The sequence below is a fragment of the Ahaetulla prasina genome, chromosome 3 (assembly GCF_028640845.1).
Source record: "Ahaetulla prasina isolate Xishuangbanna chromosome 3, ASM2864084v1, whole genome shotgun sequence".
Lineage (NCBI taxonomy): Eukaryota > Metazoa > Chordata > Lepidosauria > Squamata > Colubridae > Ahaetulla > Ahaetulla prasina.
Window position 1 is genome coordinate 35,841,265 of NC_080541.1, and position 21,461 is coordinate 35,862,725.

Here is a 21,461-nt window from a genome sequence, read left to right on the forward strand (position 1 = left end):
GTACAACCATAAAGTCTATTAATTAATCCTGCTCTTTCTATAATTGACATTTTCAGAAATGTTCAGAAATGTTATCCATCTTGTTGTCCATAATAAGAAATTCATTCTGTAATGCAGTCTGAGATTGCAAAACGTTACTACATCGCCTTCTTTTGAGCCTCGCAGGGCTTGTTTTCCCCCACCCCAACATCTAAGTCTGTTTATTGCTCTTTGCCAGTCCGGCATATTTTTATCTGAAATTCAAAACTGATCTTAAGAAAAGCAGCCAAAGTCTTTGATTACATGAATCAATTGTCATATAGAGTGTTGTGGTTGTGACATTGTTAATACTACATCATAGTATTTCATCTTGTATTTCTCTCACTGACTTTTAATCCTGATTGTTCATGTATCTTTTTGAGTCTTGTTTGCTAGAATTCCATGGTAATCTTTGCTGTTTGCTGTTGACATATGCTTTCCATCCATTCGTCTCTAGGATTTATTTTGTCTAGAACATGGTGTCAAAATCAGTGGTGGGTTTCTACCAGTTCACCCCAGTTCTGGTGAACTGGCAGTGGTGGCAACAGGAGGCTCTGCCAACTCGTCCGGACGTCACCACAGATGCTCTGCGCATGCGTAGAAGGTTCTGCGCATGCACAGAAGCGCCATGCGCAAGCTCATAGTTCTGAACCGGTAGTGAAGGTAAGTGGAACCCACTACTGGTCAAACTGGTGGCCCATGGGCCGGATGCATCATGCGCAGGCCATGGCCACCCCAACTCTGGGAAGTGGGGAAACATTGTTAAAAGTCATGTGATGGCAACGTGACGCTGTGAGTTTGACACTCGTGGTCTAGAACTTCCAATAGAAATATTCTTTCCAAGTTATCAAAGGCTTTTTTCACACCTAAAATATCACTTCCATTGTGTTCCAGAAGCCAAGAAAAAGGTGCAGAGTTCCTTTTAAGTAGTTTCCTAGTTTCTTCACCTATAGACAGAAATCTTGCCAAACTAAACCTACTATTTACATCATTCTGTGAAATTTTAGGGAGGAGCAAACTTGACCCTCTTTCTCCCAACCAAACTATCTGGACTTTATTGTGTATTGGTCCTCTGAATTGCAGCCACTCTCTCTGGATCTCTAGACTACTTTCCACCACAGTTCTTTTCTTAAAGTTGATATTTGCAGTACGTTTTATGATAAACCCATTGTTCTCTATCACGCTCCTCTTTGGATTATCACCTTTTGGTGTAGTAGGTTCTAATTTGAAAATATTCTGTCTTGGACACTCAACAGATTTAATAGTAAATAATTTATATAATCAGTGTTCAATAAATAAAATTGTCTCTATGACTGAGACTCCCTTTGTGCATTAAGGTTATATCTTCTGCCTCCCATACCTTTGTTACTGTTATTTGAATTTCATTCATTGTCTTCATTAGTATTTCCACCAGTCCTTCTTCTACCTTCTTGTAATATTGGGCCATTATCCTTAGTGGTTTGATGCCCAATTCTAATTTTCTTTTTTTTTCGTTTTGGTTCTTTAATTGTTATAGAATTAGTTTGTATTTATCTGTATTCTTCAGTGAATACTTCATGTTCTGTATCTTAAATGCATGTTTTCTGATCTTTTTCTGCCAGCCTTATGCTTTTACAAAACTTCAAAGATTCAATCATACTAGATGAATTGGAAAACTAAAGGGAAAAAAAATCAATAAAATTTACTTCAAGTTATCATTTATTGTAAGGGCAAATTGCTGTTTTACAGATGCTATATAACTCTGTCAATGATTGCCAAGATCGAAAAAGTATCTAACAGTATGGATGGATCTTTGTTGAAAATGTTGAAGAAACTTTCTACTATATGTCTGGTTATGTAGCAACCCCCCTCCCCCCAAATACTGGAAAGTAATACATCATAGTATTTTAAAAAATCCTAAAAATACAATTCAGATTGATAGCACAGATGCTTTTATTAACTATAATCCCTGAAAACAGAAATGAAAAAATATCACAATTTACTAAGATATATCTGAACACTTGCAAGAACAAACCTTGTTCAATACTGGAAAAAAGAAATCTTGCTAACAACATTAGAATAAAATATTTTCTGTAATGGCAGCCATATTCCAAAACAGAGCAGGCAGCAACAAATTAGCAGGCTTTTAGCAAGGAGTAAAAATAATTTTATGTCCATTATAGCCCAGGTTCATGCCTATGGATTTATTAATGAATAGTGGAGTGGATTGTACCATATCAGTTCTGCTACCATTAAATTTATCTGCTTCTGTAGCTTTTAATTGTATTGGCTGATGGGTTTTAAAGTAAATTTTAATTGAAAGTTTGTTACATTTTAGTTTCACTGTGTTATTCTTGCAAATTACCAAGGGAGTCAGCTGCTAAATATTAAAATAGAAATTGAAGGAAATCAGTAGAGATTTTAAAGATGCCGATTTTACTTATTTAAAATTTTTGTTTGCAAGATGACCCAGATCTCAAAATATTTAGTTAAAAGATTCATGGTGGACCAGATAATTGTTGCATATTATTTCTAATGTTGTCTTTAGTAATAGTATTCACTGTTAATCACTGGAAAACAACTGTGATGGCATTGAGCTCATGTCTGCTTTATAATTTTTCCATGGGAATGTAGCTTAAGACAGGGAACATAATATTGATTTAGTTAGGCCTTTAATCCAATCCAAGAGATGGACCTTGTATTATTAGGAACAATAATCAAAAGACTGACAAAGGATCATCATCTTTTAATGACCCCATAATCCCTTGTGGGATAGAGTCTGGGCAACTGAATGGATCTGAGGGATTATTGGCTGGACGTCCTTCCTATCACCAATGTGGAGTTATATTCAGCAGATATATTCTCATTGTGCCCAGAGAGAGAAATATCTGCCTCTACCTAGGATAGAACTCACAGCCTCCAGATTGTGAGTGAGGCGAGAGCTCTACCTCAAGGCCACCACACCACTCAAAAGACTGACAAAGGATTATATGATAACATCTCTTAGTCTCCTTTTTGTTAATTGTGGTGATGCTTAGATGGCTGAATTTCTAAACCCTGACTATTTGAGACTAGGACTTCTTAAAATGTATTTATCCCTCTGGATTTGCTGATCAGTTCACACTTTCTTCATAAAGAAGAACAGTTTAGTGATGCCAAGATTTTTCACCTATGAATCACACTAAGAGACACAAGTTATTTACGAGAGAGCCCATTGCTTATCATATATTGCAGGAGGATCTGACATTTTGATACCTGCATGTAAGCACTTCTTGACACTCATCTTAATATATGAAAGAACAAGGCAACATATTGCCTTGTGGCAGGGCAGAGACTTCTTAGGAGTCTAATGGGGAGGTTCTGGTAGAACAGCCATTGCTCCATTGCTCTGGAGGATCATTGCTCCCTTTGAGGTGGACAGCAAAGATGACTTAATTCAGAAAATATAATGACTGTTAATCATGTAAGGTTTTTTTTCCTTTTGTTTTGTTTTTTGGCTGTGGAGAAAATATAATTTTAAATTATTTGATAAAATCTGTCTATTTTGTGGCAAATTTGCCATTTGTTTCACTTGTCATCTTAGTTCTTGGGACGGTGCCAAAATGTGTGCTGATGTTTGACAACAGTGAAGAGGAGAGTCCACGGGTCACACAGAATCATTGTGGAGGATATGTCCTGGTCATTGTCCACCTTTTTCTGAGACCTCCTTAACACACTGCTTTTTGAGACTGTTGCTTTGGTCTTGTGACTGTTTTGCAGGCCTGGGCAAAGCGTCAATCAAGGCTTCAACAAAATACCTTTTGATTCGGTTCACTGATGCAGAGCAGCCTCCTGCTATTCAGCGCCACATTGGAGATTGTGCTCTGCACTGCATCAGCTCTTCATTGACCTTCAAGATGCAAATATTTCCATGAAGTAAAAGAACCAGGAAGATGGCAACCTCAAAGGTGGGGATACAAAGTGTTAAAGTAGAAGGCCTTTCTTTGCTAGATGCTATCTTGAAGTAGATGCCTTCAGCAATTAAAATCAAGGGTGACTCCCAAAAAAAACTCTTTCTTCTCTTCCTCCTGTTGTAGTCATTCATTATTGGTTTATAGGGGTTAAAACAATGCTCAGAATTTAATTTTACTTTCTCTTCTATTCTTAACTGTTTACCCATTGAGGAAGCAAAAGAAATGTGATTCTAATTTATTTATTTATTTATTTATTATTCACATTTTTATACCGCCCTTCTCCGAAGACTCAGGGCGGTGTACAGCAAATAAAACGACAATAATACAAAAACCATTTAAAATACCATAACAAAATTAAAAATCTAATTAAACTGCTGTATACTTAAAACTATTAGATAAAAATACAAAGATAAAACCCCTGTTAAAAGCCCGCTAAAATCCCCAATTATTAAAATCAATCAATCAGGCCAGCCCCGCTTGGTGAAAAAAGAAAGTCTTGAGCTCGCGTTTAAAGGTCCAAAGATCAGGGAGAAGACGGAGTCCCACCGGCAGCTCGTTCCACACATGATGTTTTTCCTTAGTTATTTTGGATGATTATGCAACTGATTATGATTATGGCCCTCAATGAAACTCTATTTCATTGAGGGCCACATCAGGGTTGTGTTTGACCTCAAGGAGATGGAAGTAAGTGTGGCTGGAATAGGTGTGGTCAGGATGGGCATGGCCAGATTGATGTCACTTGTTGAGGCTCCATTTTCACTGGCAGAGGGCTGCAGGAGGCCATCGTGGCCAAAAACGGAGCGTGGGAGTGCTGCACGCAACCCTTCCTATCTCCATTTCTGCTCGCAGAGGCACTGTGGGCCAATCCTTTGCTGTTACCACAGCAGCCCTGCAGGCCAGATCTAAGCACTTCACAGGCCGGATCTGGCCTCTAGGCCTTGGGTTTGACATCCCTGCTGTAATTCAAAGAACTGATTTTTTTTTGAAATCCACCAAATATGCATTGGTGTTTTTACCCATCCACTGTGAATATGGGGTTATGAAAATGGGTGATACTTCGTAAAAATTTACTGTCCTTGGTCTGAACCAGTGGAACTTCTACTCTCTGCATCCAATCACATATGCCCAAAGTTCTGTGTGGCAGAGGCAAAAGTTATTGACATAAGATTCATCTGAGCAACTTTGTGTAAGTCGTCTGTTTGATTTATTACAGCATTACATTTTTGGTTATGAGGGAAAGAACAAGAGGGAGAGTATTTTTAGTTTAATTTATATAACAGATTCAGACTCTGAGACTCAAAAATATTACACATAAAAACGTATTTTAGTAAAGATTTTTTAGTTTTATTCTGTCTTCAATAAAGTAGGAAAAACAATATAATTATGTATTGGGAATTGCAGATTTATTTCTTTGTATGGCATATATTATACTAGTTAGATATGCAGTGCATGAAAACAATATTAGTGCTGAACCTTTCACCATTTCTGAAATTACTATGTTGCCTGATTATATGACATGAAATCTTAGAACTTCAATCAAGTCATATCAGACTAATTATGTGGATACAGATTTTACAGGCTGGCAAACCTTAGTATATAAATCGCCTGACGAGTGAATTCTGTTCATACAACATAACAAGAAAGGAGGCAGGGAAGGTATTCTTTCTCCCTATTGTTTCTCCCTCAAAATCATTTTTTTTTTAATTCAATGAGTATTTTCATTCAAATATTTAAAATCATCTCTTGCATTTCTAGAAGAGCCTACAAGGTTTGGTTAAGTGCCTTTCTCCATATTGGATTTGGGGCAAAATTTCTTCCTTTATATCTCTTCACTTCCCCAATGGGCTCAAAAAGAGAATTTCTTGGCAATTGATGACTATTTTCTTTATATTGCTACTGTGGATAGTATCCCAACCTGGTATTCTCCAAAAGCCAACATGTCCTTGGAATATGAGTGTCCTTGGGGAAGGCTGTCTTAAAGTATTTAGGGAAGCTTTATTGTTGTATCTTACTTTGTTGAGTAGTACTTGCACTACTTTGGAACAGCAGTGAAATGTAAAATTTGATACTACCGGTTCTGTGGGCGTGGCTTGGGGGGTTAATGTGACTGGGTGGGTGTGGCCAACTTTTTTTTACTTTTAAAAGCATTTTTTGTTAAAAAATGCTTTTAAAAGGTTCTGATGATCCCAGCTGAGTTCCCTGATCATCAGAACCCTTTAAAAGCATTTTTACAGCCTCTTTGCCTGAAGAGTTAAAGGGTTCTGACAATCCGAGCTGAGCTGCGCAATCATCAGAGGCTTTTTTTTTACTTTTAAAAGCATTTTTTCGGCTGAAGTAAAAATGCTTTTAAAAGGAAAAAAAAACACCTCTGATGATCGCACGGCTCAGCTGGGCATTGGGGTGGGGGCAGGGATTTTTGCTAACGGTTCTCCGAACCACCTGCTGCCATCAGTACTGGATCTGGTGATCCAGTCCGAACTGGGAGCATTTCACCCCTGCTTTGGAATCAATCATCAAAGGGTGCTTTGAAATACCTGTCTGCACCATTTTAAGGTAGCGCCATCCTTTCCCAGGTTCTAAACATCTTTTTGTAATTGAATTCCAAATGTTTTAGAGTTCTAATTAAGCATCAGCAAATCAACTCTTTCTTGAAGACTACAGAAGAAAGAAACTAGTAAGATATTATATATCCATGTTTGTGTTGACTTAGTCTAAAGTAGCTTCCTGCATTAATTCTTAATATATTGGAAAAATAAATGGTAGTTGAACTTTACACCACTATGAGTAAATATTTTAACTACAGCAATGAAACATTTAACTTTTCAGATAAAGAATCCTCTTGGTTTTATAGCAGAAAATGGATGGTACTTGGGAAACAAACAAACAAAGCAGCCCACCCCAATACTTTTAGTAGCAGACCTTTGATGAAGTTCAGAAATATTTATAGGTATTCCCAGCATTATTAAAAAAATGCCTTTGTAGCAATTCTTTCCATAAAAAGCTGAACATTATATAAAAATAAATAGTCTATGGAGAAGGATTATTTTTTTTCACACAAACTCCAGCACCTGCAAAAGCAGCCAATCAAATTTGAACAGATGCTCCCTTGACAGATAATGCAGCAGGAGGCATTGGTAAATCAGTCATAGGCCCTACTTATAAATCACAACATTTCAGAGGACTCACTTCAGCTCTTGCAGTTAAAATGCATTTTTTATTTCTCTCTCTTTTCTTAATAAGTGTAAAGGGTCAGGTTGATATTGAACTTGAAATTGAAAATTATGTCATAGAAGTGTACAGTGAGATCCATTGTTCAGGTTCAGTGCTCAAGGTTGATACTGTGTTATAGTCTTTTATATCCTACCAGATCTCCTTGAAATGTGCATGAGAGACTGGCTGGCATTGTTGGAGTCGGACAGCGATGAGGCTGAGGTGAGGCCAGGGCTATCGGGAAGTGAGGTGCGGACTCCAGAGCCTCCAGTGACTGATAGTAGTGAGACAGAGGAACAGGAGGAGCCTGTTCCTAATGCATGCATTTTCCCCCCCACAGATTCAGTTTATTATTACCTACTTGGGCCTGGGTCACAACAGGCACTTAGACTGGGTATGTTCACTGGGTTGTGAAAGGATATTTAAATCTAGCATTGTTTTTTGAATATATTTTATTATATTTTTACTTTATTGCAGCTCAGGATCAAGCTGGAATTCTAACCTGAATTGTAGAGTTATGCCTTGAACATACATGCTAGGTTTTGTACTAAGAACAGAAAACTTATATGATCCAATTTTCATATACGTGTTTAACATAACATAGCATAGCATAGCATAGCATAGCATAGCATAGCATAGCATAGCATAGCATAGCATAGCATAGCATAGCATAACATAACATAACATAACATAACATAACAACAACAGAGTTGGAAGGGACCTTGGAGGTCTTCTAGTCCAACCCCCTGCCGAGGCAGGAAACCCTACACCATTTCTGACAAATGGCTATCCAACATTTTCTTAAAAATTTCCAGTGTTGGAGCATTCACAACTTCTGCAGGCAAGTTGTTCCATTTATTGATTGTTCTATCAAGAAATTTCTCCTTAGTTCTAAGTTGCTTCTCTCCTTGATTAGTTTCCACCCATTGCTTCTTGTTCTACCCTCAGGTGCTTTGGAGAATAGTTTGACTCCCTCTTCTTTGTGGCAACCCCTGAGATATTGGAACACTGCTAACATGTCTCCCCTAGTCCTTCTTTTCATTAAACTAGACATACCAAGTTCCTGCAACCGTTCTTCATATGTTTTAGCCTCCAGTCCCCTAATCATCTTTGTTGCTCTTCTCTGCACTCTTTCTAGAGTCTCAACATCTTTTTTACATTGTGGTGACCAAAACTGAATGCAGTATTCCAAGTGTGGCCTTACTAAGGCATTATAAAGTGGTTTAATCCTTGCGTACTACAAAATGGAATGGAATTAGGCCTGTAGCTCCAAATGACTGTTTCCAAATAACATATTAAACCAGATCGGTTAAAGAGTTAACAACTACGTTCACTCTATTAAGTTTGTTCAGTGTTAATCTTGGTTAGTTGTTATAACTGCTTAGTAACCTGTATTAGCCCAGTCACTTCGATTAGTTTCTGGTTCAATGACTTGTGCAAACAAAAAAAATAAGACAATTCAGTTACCAGGCGAAAAATGTGTGAACATAGCCAGTTTGTACACATGTATCTCACTATATGCAAGACTGGGAAAGTAACAGATAGAGTTATATACGTGTGTTGTTTTTTCTGCCAATGATGAAGCTAGCAGATGCAATTTAACTTTTGTATTGTGTTGATGGAATATAGGGAACAGAACATGGTACGCAAAGTATTGTATATAAAATATAATCTAGCAAGCGGACTGCCATTTCCTCAAAGTACAGGAAGTGTCTGATTGAAAAAACAACAACTAAGGAATCTGTGATGTCAAGGGAGGAGATTCTGCAACCAAGCATCCATTACAGAATCAGTTATACTAAGTTTGAGTTGTCAAAAGACTTGAATCCAAAAGATGAAGTTCCCAAGTCTAAGTTTAGCGTAAGCCATCTTAACTGTAACCAAGAGGTTTATAATCGATTGAGTTAGCATGCTCAGCATTTGTTCTTTTAAAAGAGAGACATTTAAGGCCAGAAGACTTGTTCCTCCAGTGCTTTTTATTTTGTAAAGAAAAGAAAGAGTTGAGAAAGAAATGTGAAAACCAAGACATATGAGTCTTCATTCTAATCTCCAGTTTGAGCGAATTGGTCCCTTGATGCAGCAACATCTGGATTGTTGTCCTGCTCCATGGTCAAATGGCTTCTTGAAACCAGAACCTGCCACCAAGAGATACATCTTAATTAACAGAAAGTGCTAGATAGGCAAATCAAATGAAAACATTCGTATTGTTTAATTGTTTGGAGATAACGTGGCTATGGACCTGTGCATAAGGAATGGGATTCCTCTTTGGTTTCTTTTTTCTGTTCTTTCCTCAGTAACTCTAACTGTGCTCCAAATGACTTCAATTACATATTGATGAAAACTCTATTCCATCCTTTAATTAAATCATTCTAAAATAATTGCCAATAAACAAATAAAGAAGATTAAAAAGACAATGAAATAAAATCAAATAAATCAATAAATAATAGATATGTTGCTGTGCAAAAATTTGAAAAGAAATTAAATAATCAATTTACAGTTCCTGTGTACCATTCTTGTGTCAATATAATGTAAATCAAAGCGAGAACTAAATGAGAGATTATTATTGGGTTGTTAGACCCAAAAAAATCAATGCTAATTTACCTTTAGTCTAACTACTTTATTACAACAGCCTTAAAAATCAAGGTAAAGCAGAGGTTTAATAATAAATACAAAAGAAAGTTACATTAACAAATCAACTTTTTTCTTGTTAATATTTTTATTGAGTTATAAGATGAAATAAGATACAAAATACAAAAGAAAATAGGAAAACAATGAGGAAGAAGGGGGGGAGAAAAATGAGGAAGGATTAGGAAAAATAAAAAGAAGCATTGACTTCTGACTCTTTTTGTTGCAGTAAAACAAGGCATTAACATCAAATCACAGCTCTTTGTTTCTTCATAATAATATAGACTAGTAATTTCTTTAAATATGATTAAATAAATAAATAAATAAATATAAGGATCTATCAGTCTAATTGGTAAAACCCCAAACCAAAGTTTCATTCTTTTCCATTTCAAACACAAAGTTCATAAACAGTCTCCACATGGAAACAAAAGTATTTATAGTCTTTGTCTTTTATCAAAATAGTCAATTTTGCCATTTCGGCCAACTCCATCAGCTTCTGCAACCATTTGTCCATGGTGGGAATCAGTGTCCTTCCATATTTGTGCATGGCAACAGCCTTATGCTGTCAACATATATAGTAGCAAAGTTCTAATTCTTTTTCTCCAAGTCTTTTTTCATTAGGTCCAAAAGGAAAATTTCTGATTTCATCTTTATCTTTATTTTCAAAATTTTCTCAATTAAAATATGAATCATACTCCAAATTTTTTTGCTTTATCACATGTTCACCCTAGATGATAACAAGTCTCCCCTTTACTTTTAACAAATCAACTCTTTTCAAACAAACAAAAATCCTTTATGATTGCAGTCTCTCCATAAAATTGCACATATTCTTGCCCAAAGCCCCTTCGATCCTGAATGCAAGCTGCATATGAATTCAAGACTTTTGAATGGAAATGAATGAAGATAAAATATCACTTCTATAAGAACTGAACCACAACACTGCTAACTTCACACTGCTTTATGCAGTCAAAATCAAAACCCAGTATTTAGCTTGCTTGTTTATTTATCTGGGACAAGAAGTGAAATGTCTCTTGTAGCTTTATACAGCTTGCCTGAAAAAAACCCTCACAATTAGCTATGTTTATCAAAATGAAGTCTCTGAACAGCCCACTGCACAGACATAGGAGGTTAATGGTGTATGAAGCATTAGCAAAATCAGGACTGAATGTGCTGATGTCCGAAAGAATTGGCAGCTTCTATGAGGAATGCAACATCATGAGTTCTTGTTTTAGAGGTGAATCCCTCGGTCAGGACTACAGCCAGAGATGAGGCTATTTCTGCAGGATTAATTCAGCCTCCAGTCCTTTCTGTGGGAAATATGAACCTTCTTCTATACTTTCATTTGACCTTATATGACCAGGAGTGGAGGTGGGATGGAGAGATATAGTTACAAGCATGATGTCCCATTCAACAAAATAAGCCCCAAAGCAGAAAATCTGCATTACCATATTTTGAAACAAAATTTATTGCCATCTATGAAGTGCTCCAGGTTAAGCCTTGGGCCATCTCATTCTACTACTGATTAGCCAGAATAAGAATGGCCAATCTTTAGTTTATGGGCATGCGATGCAAAGCAATAAGTAAACAGTGTACCTGTAAACAGACACTCATGCAAATTCATTTCCATATGCACTTTTGAACATATAAACAACATTCCACTCCCAAACATTTTCATAAATTGGGCAGGGTAATCTCAGCTATGGAGAAGTGAGGATAAAGATTCTGCCATTACAAGTTGTTCTGTTGCTAGCATGTTGCCCTGCCCTTCAGCCTTGCAAGAACAGGAAACTAGAGAAAGCAAAAGAAGCAGGCAGAAGAAGAAAAAAGGCAAGTGAGAAGTTCCTGAACATTTACTTACTTACTTGCAAATGGAAAGAAAGCAGGTAGGATTTGAGGAGGACTAGCTGTAAGCAAAAGAATGAACGTGCCAATATCAGTGGCAGATCAAAGGTCTTTTGAGGGCCAGGAGTATTCCAGATGAATTAGAATATAGAAGGAAAAACTATTGGCAAGCTATGCTTGAATCTCTATGGGTATTAGTAAGGTGTAGTAGAAGAGGATGCCCAAAGAAGAAAACCAGTCTACCAATTTTATCAAGATTACCGGTATTAACTACATCAAACATCAACCTCATTATCAAGGCTTTATTCTTCAGCATGTCGGTGTGCATTGAAATGCTGCAGTTGCTAGAAATGCAGTTGCTAGAAATGAACAATGCTACACAAAACATTTCAACCTCCCTGTCCAGTTTCCCCGCCTAAGAGTTTCCTCGTTTAAATCAGATTTATAACCACTGGTTACCAGTCACATTTTTGCTCAAGTGATACACAAAACAACATAAACTTCAAATGAGTAAACGAACACCGAGTGAAGTAAAATTCATGATAAGCAAAACAAAATATACCCTATGTTTCATGGGAGAATCTAGCCATTATTAGTGGGGGAAACATAGAGCTTCAAGTTACGAAACTTGAGGCATGGAATTGGGGGTGGGTGGGGGGGAATGGAGGAATGGAATGGAGAATGGAGGGGGAATGGAGAATCACCCTTTGAACAGAGGAATTGGAAAATGCTGATGGAGTGAAAAAAATGACAACAGTTTAGGAAGGATATAAATACAAGAGCTGTGCAAAGCAGTGCTTTCCCATGCTGAGGTATTCTCTTAATGCAGATCATTGCAGGAGGCAATTTAAGACAGTACCTCAGCTCAGAAATTCACTGGCTGCAACCCGAGGCTCAAATGCCAGCTGTGTTTTACTCCAGTGGGAAGGAGCCGCTGCTGCTGCTTCAGATGACTGCTTCAATCCAAGCTTGCCGAACCAAAACACCCTTTCCGAGATCTGCTCAAATAAACACAAATGGCCTTTTGAAAAGCTCGCCCAAATCTGCAGGCAAAGAGCTCAGAAAGCATCACAGAAGGATTTTCTTCATGAAGATTATGCTGGGAATGCACTGAAATGGGAAAAGTCAGGAGAGCTGCTGGCTGCTAGAGTGAAGGTTAATTAAAGGCAAGACTGTCACAGAGACACCCCTGATGGCCACCTAATGATTAAAAAAGTGGGGAGCACCACACTTGTTCCATAAAAATTTCGCGGCAATTCAACTTACAAAATTTTTTTAAATCAAATTACCTTTCATTAGACTAACTGAGAACTGGTAGGGGAAAAAAATGCAAGACACGTTCTCTACCCAAGATTAATTTATACAGGTATATAGAGCCCATGGCAGGTGGTGTCAGAATAAATGCACTACATCCAATGTGCAATGTTTCCCATATGTGGGATCAAAAATTATTATTGAGTCAGTAATACTGTATATTGCATTGATATTGCTGCCTTGTGCCTCCCAATTAAAAAAGAAAAACCTGTTAAAGAGACGAGTGTGTGTTTCTTCCCAAAGCTAACACTGGTCCACAGGGAACCATTCTGCAGCTATTTGCCCATGCACAGGATAGGAACCAAATGAGGTATGAGTCATCAGAAGGTGTAAAGAAGTGTCACAAATGTTGACAATGAACACAAAGAGAAATGAGGAATGATTTTGAAGCACAGCAGCTGAGCAAGCGACAGACTGTAATGTCTAACAAATACTGGCAAACGAAGATAAGAAGTGGCTGCGTGTGTGAGAAAAAATAGACAAATATTACATAGAAAGGGACAATAAAGGCAAAGCTTGGTGGGGGAAAAGCTAACAAAAAATTCCCCATGCTTGAAGCACTGAAGAAAACTTCTGAAAAAATGCAATCTTGTAAATATAATAAATCATTAGGCAAACAGAAATTGAGAAAATAACAGGAGTGAGAAAGATCAGAGGCACTAGACCATGATGACTAACTTTTTCCAAATCCCCCAAATGCAATGTGTGCACAGCAACCGCACATGCGGCCCCATGCACATGCCCCGCCCTCATGCATGTGCACGTGCCCCCCCATGCACATGTAGGCCCCCGTGCATGCGCTGCAGAGACCCGAAAGCCATCTGGTCAGCGGGAGGCGCAAGTGCATGCATGGCAGAGTTGAACTGGGGCAATGGCTTGCGTGCCACCTCTGGCATTCATGCCATAGGTTCGCCATCATGGCACTAGACTATACCATTTGGTTGGCTGTGTTGGTGGGGGATCCAGAACTTCTATAGATTGTGACTTGGATAAAACTGAAGAAGACATTGGTATTATTATTGTGATTTACTGACTGATGATTATGTGCTATCAAGTTGGAGCCAATTTTATTGACCACATAGATTTTCTCCAGAATGATCTCTTCTCAAACTCTTCTCAATTACAGAGGATATGGTAAACTCATATCCTCTGTAATTGACTCAATTGTTCCTATTGCTGACCATTCTCTTCCTTGTCTTCCACCTTTCCCAACATTATATTCCGTCTACTTGCTTCTTCAAAATTCAGCTTTTGCTTCTGTAGACTGTCATATGCCAAAAATTGCAAATGATTGCCAGCAAAGTTCTGATCTTTGTAGATATCTCCTGGCAACAGAATGTCTTTTTCAAGCCCTTCATGGCTTTTTGAACCACATTTTACACTATGAAATATTTATTTGAGTGCTGGTTCCTTTATTGTTGATACTCTATTCTAAAAGGAAGAAGCGGTCCATCTCTTCAGTATTTTCATTGGCAATTCTAATGCTGGTTGCTGTACCTTTAATAATTTAGTCTTCTGTATTCTGTTGGAATGCTATGCACATTTTTTTTTAGATTGATTCAGAAATCTGAACTGAATTCCAGCCAACTTAAAATATAAATGTGGACTTCCAAATCTTAAATTTTGGAGTGAATTAAAAGTAACAATTGAATCAATTTTCTCAATCAAATAATCAGATCTTGCTTGTTTTAAGAGATATACTCACCAATTGCAGTTATGTTACTACTATATTCTATTTGTGGTCTTGTTTGCTTGGCTTTTTGCTGGAAAATAATGAAGGATTTTGGCTTGTAACCCTGCCCAGTTTTTATTTTTCAGGACAGAACTTTGTACTGTCCTGCTATAAGTCTTGATGCATGGAACCACCAGAGGAATAAGAACAAGGGCCTTTAGATGATTGCTTACTCCAGGAAAAATATCACAAAGTTTAATTAGCCTGGCCTTAACTACCAGCCAGAGAATGAACAGTTATAGTTAGTGAGGTGCCAATCAATATGAATCTGATACATTCTGCTACCTTGGTTAATAAGACAGTTTTCAGATCATTCAGCATATTTCACGTGGAGATTCATTCATTCATTCATTCATTCATTCATTCATTCATTCATTCATTCATTCATTCATGCATTCATTCATTCGTTTTCCTAATAAATGGACTTTCACCTGCAAATTCTGATGGATATGATTTTTAACCCCATATAGAAAGACAAGGAATAATTTGTTTAATGAGAATTTGTCACATAATTTCCTCAGGGCAAGGTTATTTTTACATAAATTCTTTCACAATTGCCTTTATTTAAACAACCAACCAAAATATAGTAGCAAAAAACCAGAGTAAACAACAAGAATACATTCCTTTATATTCCATTATATTTAGGTTCTTCATACTTATGTGCACAGAATTTCTTAAATTCAGTATAGGTTGTTCATTTAAATAGTAATTCTCCTTACATAACCATATGCCTGTAATGAGCCTTTTATAAGTTGCATCTTTTCAATACTGAAGGACTAGTCTCTTAGCATTAAAGAACAATACACTTTAATTTTTTTCATACACAATTATTTCAAACTATTAAATTGTTTTGCTTTTTGCATTGGTCCTGGGTTTGCAGAAGTAAGGGGGAAAAATCATGCTGGCATTTATTACCAGCTAAGCAAGCAAAGACTAGCAGATAATTTTTATTTGGCTGCAAATCCTTCCAATACCATTTGATCAAAAGGAAGATTACCATCATTTAGAGTCTGATATTAATAGTGCCTTGCTTTTCTTCACTACCATTTCTCATTTAATTTGTTAAGGACATTTGCTTTTACTTTTGAATTTCAGGATCTCTTGCTATCGACGTTCATTAACACAATGGCCATTGTGCAATTGTATTTCTAGGGCTCTATAGCCTACTTCCCTTTGCACACTTTAATTAAATCCCAGTGAAAGAAATTAGGATGGATGTCATCTCTCTGATGGAGTTTTCCAGAATGTGAAGTGTGAGCATTCACAGAGGTTTAGAGCAGAGGTGGTATTCAGCAGGTTATGACCAGTTCTGGAGAATCGGTAGTGGAAGTTTTGAGCAGTTCGTAGAAGCAGTAAATACCACCTCTGGCCCCTATTCTCTGCCTCCCCAGCTGATCAGGAGAAAATGCGGATTTTGCAGTAATCTTCCCCTGGAGAAGGGAGGGAATGGAGATTTTACAGTATCCTTCCCCTGCCACGCCCACCAAGCCATGCCCACCAAGCCATTCCATGCCCACCAAGCCACACCCACAGAACTTGTAATAAATTTTTTTTTAACCACTGGCTTAGAGAGGAAGGAAAACTGAAGAACAGAAGAGGAGTGATAGAATTCTCTGCTACCTTCAACATAAAGTAAGTCACTAAGAGAGAGCGAGAAAAAAGAAAACCCACAGACAGACTGAGGTTAAAGTAGAGAAATATAAACCTCTTTAGTGGGAGGGACATTCTGTGAGAGAGAAATTGCTAGACAGTAGTACTAAGTGCTATCATGATACCAATCAAGAGATGAAGTAGGAAAGGAGATAGAACTCAGTTTTACTTTCTGACAATTTGATTCTCCAGAGAAAGTTATTACGTCTAGTGGTCCTCTATTTCTGTCCATCTCCTTTCAACCAACCTTGCTATTATGCTACTTGACTAAGTGACTGAAGAAGCTTTGCGCACATAACTGAAATGAAGGAAGGATGAGCATTGCTCAAACTGACCTTTGTTTGCTGAAATGTTTTAGCTGCAAATGAAAAACCCTTTTCTGACAGAATAATCAGAAACTAATGGATTTAAAAAGCAAGCTACAAATGTGAGCAGGTCATTGAAATTATGAAAATTAGCATGACCTCTCATCAATTGAGTTAGATTTTGAAGAAACAATGGAAAGAAATAAGTCAAAAGTAATAATACCTGACTTACATCCACAGGTCATCAATCAGAGGCATTTAATGGTGCCATAATAGATTTCTGTAACCTTTCAAGAGCTACAAGGGCTAAGTCTGAAATCCTAAAGTATGACATATTATCCAAAGCTCAAATTAATTATCACATGTAAAGCTGGAGGGAAAGACTGTGATGATCAGATACAAAGACTGTAAACAATATGTGTACTACTGACTGTAGTCGATATTTTATGTCAATACAGAAGATGTTAGGACTGTAAATCATTATGTGAGGCTATACAATATTGCGGATAACAACAACAACAACAATGCTATATTGAAAATACATCAATGCGTTGAGAAGGTACATTTTGAGGTTTGTTCGGCTTTTAATGTATTTAAAGTAATGAAATGCCCATAGTTTACAGAATGGAACTGGCTGAATGAGTTTTCTTTTTAATCAAAGCATTTCTTATTTTGACTCTGATAATGGAGTTCCTGTGAGGTTGTATTCGTTTTGCAAGGGATGATTTGAAAACAGAGCAAAACAGGGGTAAATGAGACGTATTTATGAACTAATGTGATGATCAAAATCTAAACTTAAGGATTCTTTTCACTGGGTGTTCTGTCATGAATGAAATTAAAATAAACAATAAGTCAGAAGATGTTAGGCTAACTATCTGATGGAATAAAAGCAATCTGAAGCTGAGATTGAATACTATGAAAGATACAGACAAATGACCTACGGCAGGAGGGGGGGGATGAAAAGGGGATCTTTGGAAGACAACAGTGTTTTGCTATCCTGGAGGCAAATTGGATTTGGGAATTATGGAGTTGGAAGAATAGTTTGAACCAGAGGTGGGTTTCAGCAGTTCTGGAGAACCAGTAGTAAAAATTCTGACTGGCCCCGCCCCCATCTATTCTTTGCTTCCTGAGTCTCAGCTAATTGGGAGGAAATGGGGATTTTGCAATAACCTTCCTTTGGATTGGGGAGGGAATGCAGATTTTAGTGTCCTTTCCCCTGGAGTGGGGTGGGAATGGAGATTTTACAGTATCCTTCCCCTGCCACACATACCAAACCACACCCACCAAGCGACGTCCACAGAACCGATAGTAAAAAATTTTGAAACCCACCACTGATTACATACATCTGTAATTTACATGGTTAACATTAATTGTCCTTTTCAGGGTGGTACAGAATTGAGATTCATGTCTCTGTTGCACACATCTCCCATCACTTCTAGCTATATTTCCTGTTCTGAAAAAAAATTCGCATATTGTGTCTTCTCTTGAATTTAAGGCAAATATGAGGAAAAACTGCAGGACTGCTTATAGTGTAGTGATATGTTGAAAGAAAAGTACACACTGCATAGATACACCTCAAATATTTCATAATTACATTTAATTTAAAAACCTGCTCCCTACCATGTTGTTCTTGTCTTTAGGGGATTTTGTTTTACATGAAATTGGAGTAAAATGATTCAATAAGGTGATTAGACCTTTGATTTTGCAAAGTTACAAATGGACTAAAATGAAGGATTTGAAATAAGATTTAATTAATCTTATTAATTAATCATAAGAATCCTTCCCATAGGAAAATGTTTTTCTTTGAATTCTCTTTAAAAATGGTAGGATGAGACTTTGAAAATTGGACACTAGTTGTACTTACTAATACAGAACCAAGCAATTATTTTAATATTGGACATATTGAAGGATGTTTTTGAACAATGGACTCAGAAGTTAATTTTAAGGATATCTACCTCTTTAGATATGTCATGTTTAAAATATGTTACAAAAAGGAAACAAGTTATATTTGACAAGAGTGAGACTAATCTGAAAATGCATTTAAAAATGACACACCACAAACATGATATGGAAAAATATGCTACATTGGACATGCAAAAGAAGTTGGCTGATGTCTTAATAATTAAAATGGATGTACAAATATCAAACCAAGAAAGGAAACTGGATAATTTTCTTATACTAAATTTACAAAAGAGAGATGCTAACATTTTGAAAAAATTTATGAAACACAGAGAAAAAAAAAAGAAATCAAATTCTAGAACATTATTTGAAGGTACTAAAGATCCAGGTGGTCAGAAGTAAAAAGAAGGAATATAAAGTTGATTTATTTGACCAAAGTTAAAATAGATATATTGTTATCTCTGGTAACCATTAATGGATTTTTGCTGATCAGGACTGAAAAGGGGAGGCTTTAAGGATTTGTGCATAGATAAGAGATGGGATAAGGGAAGAAAATATCTTTTTATTTTAAGAGAAGGTGATAAGTTATTAAAATTGTTTATACTTGTGATGAACGGAGAAATCATTTCTTTTCATATTTCTTTTCTTTTTCTTTATTATTTTTCTTCTCTATTTTTATTTCTATTTTTTCTTTTCTACACGTTCTATTTTTCCTTTTTATTCTTGTTTGTAGTAGTTTTTATTTCTTTAATTGCAATAAACTATTGGAAATAAGACGTGCCTAAATTCTCTAAAATAATATCTGATTCCTTTCGCATAGTTTCAAAAACCCCTCTCAAACTCTAGTACCGGTAACTGAATTTAACAAGAAAATATGCAAGAAAAGAAACAGAGTGGCATGTCTGAATATTTCATAATCTAACATTACTGCCTAGAGATTCATTGAAAAAACTTTGTTTTGTTTGTGATGGTTCTGAGAGAGAAAGGCTGCCTCTGAGAATTCAGGATTTGGCATCACAGAATAGATGCATTTGAATTATATCGCTGTTTTGTGAAGAGGCAACATTTAGAGAAGAATAATGCAGCTCTCACACATGACTTTAGATTCTTTCCCTCACTTCCCATGAAATAAAAAATAAATGTCAATGCTGAACCTAGTTCCATATCAGCCAAATAAAATTTAAAAAAGAAAACAGCTTTATTTTGCAAATAATAACACTATATATATTTTTAATTCAAACATTCAGTCACCTAAAACTCATATTAGTTATTAAAAATACTATTAAAATACCAGTACTATTTCAAAGATCCAAGTCTCAGCTTCCTTACACATATGCTAAATAGATATTATCTTCAGAGGTAAAGCATATTGATATCAAGGGTGGGTTCTACTTACCTTTACTACCAGTTTGCAACGGGGCCATGCGTGTGTGCTTCGCTCATGTGTGCGCGTACTTCTGCACATGTGCATAACCTTTCTGATGACGTCCGGGTAATCTACCACTGATTGGCATATAAAATAAAGAATGGACTCATTCACAATACAGATTGAAATACATAGTTCTAACAGGTTGGACTGGGAACATCTTTCTAACCGAATCAGGGCTAAAAGTGCCAAGAACACTGACTTTTTACCTGGACAGTTGCTTCCTTAGTCCCAGGATTAGTACTAAATATGTGTTGCATTTCATGAGATCACTTGCTAAATATATACAGTTAAGTGCACAAAGTAGCTTTGGCTAATGAAAATGAGCTGAATTGGACCTAAGAATTAACGCAACTTTTCTTCTTCTTCTTCTTTCCTGAACCTGTTAATAGTTTTTTGGTATAAGAACTATCCATGGTAGAGGAAAAAGTATCAGACTACCCTTCCTGATTAATTGTCTTCTGCTATAGGCAACATCTACAAACTCAGCCTTTTGGGAACAGAACGCTGCTGCTGTTTATCTTGACTGAACTCAACAGGATTCACTTCTGTGTAGCAGGCATAGGATTATGCTATAAAAATCCAAGTCTCAGTTTGGGAGAAATAAACTAAGCCATTTCAAGGCAAAGATACTTTATACTGCAGCTCCATGTTGGGAGGCAGATTGGAAGCTTCAAGTTGTGGTGGATAATGTGAGATTCCTGGAAGCTCTTTTTCCATAATTTTGATAAACCAGAAAACAAATAAAACCCTCTTGTTTACCTTTGTTTTTTTTTAATTTGTGTGGATGGTCTACATAAAAATGTAATCACAATTTTGTTCTAGGTGCAAGTAAATAGCTCAGCCAAGATTTACTCCTTCTGCAGATTGTTTAGCAATGTAAATCTATCCCTCAGTTGTGCAAAAGTGGCTCGTTCAACCTTGAGATGTGTGTGTTTTCTCATTCATAAGATTTAGCAACCCTTGCTCTTGGAGATCCCTCAACATAAACATAAGATGGAATATATTTTTGTCAGCTGTTCACATACAAACCATCAGTCTGTTGTAGTATCACCTGTTGAACAATATACAGTATATACTGGGAAGGATGCCAATGGTTCTACAATTAAATATTTCCAAGATGTGTACAAAGGAACTGTTGTTCTTTAGTTCAAAGTATATAAACCCAGTTCAACAAAACAATGAATCCTATTAAAGTGTGTAATGCTTCCCTGTCTCTCCACACAAAAAAGACAGTTATTTACACTGCTACTTGGAAAAGAAATGGCCTAGAATTTGTAATAGTCAGAGGGCTGAATCTTTCAAAACAAGAATGCAAACTTCATGCATTCACATTAGTGTCAATGCATCTTAAAATCAAATATTTCCTTGCAATCAGTTTTGGTTTACTAAACTGAATCAGAAAAAGTTAGAGAGGTTCATTCTTCTTGGTGAATGTGACACAACCTAGAAGGCTATCTGATTCTGCTGCACTGGCATCACAATCTCAGTTTAGGACCATACACTTG

The 21,461-nt window shown here is 36.7% G+C and overlaps 1 long non-coding RNA gene across 4 annotated transcripts in view; it reads left to right on the forward strand.

Annotated features, from left to right (window-relative positions):
* LOC131194475 (uncharacterized) overlaps nucleotides 1-20,708 on the forward strand; it is a 36,596-nt gene extending 15,888 nt beyond the window's left edge. The window contains exons 2-4 of one of the 4 annotated variants that reach the window (XR_009154193.1): nucleotides 476-681; nucleotides 3,757-3,944; nucleotides 20,346-20,708. This is a non-coding gene — a long non-coding RNA (uncharacterized LOC131194475). Of the gene's footprint in view, nucleotides 1-475; nucleotides 682-3,580; nucleotides 5,416-20,345 lie in introns of those variants that run through there. The other 3 variants (XR_009154194.1, XR_009154195.1, XR_009154192.1) reach the window with 3 other exon arrangements.
* The last annotated feature ends 753 nt before the right edge of the window (nucleotides 20,709-21,461 follow it).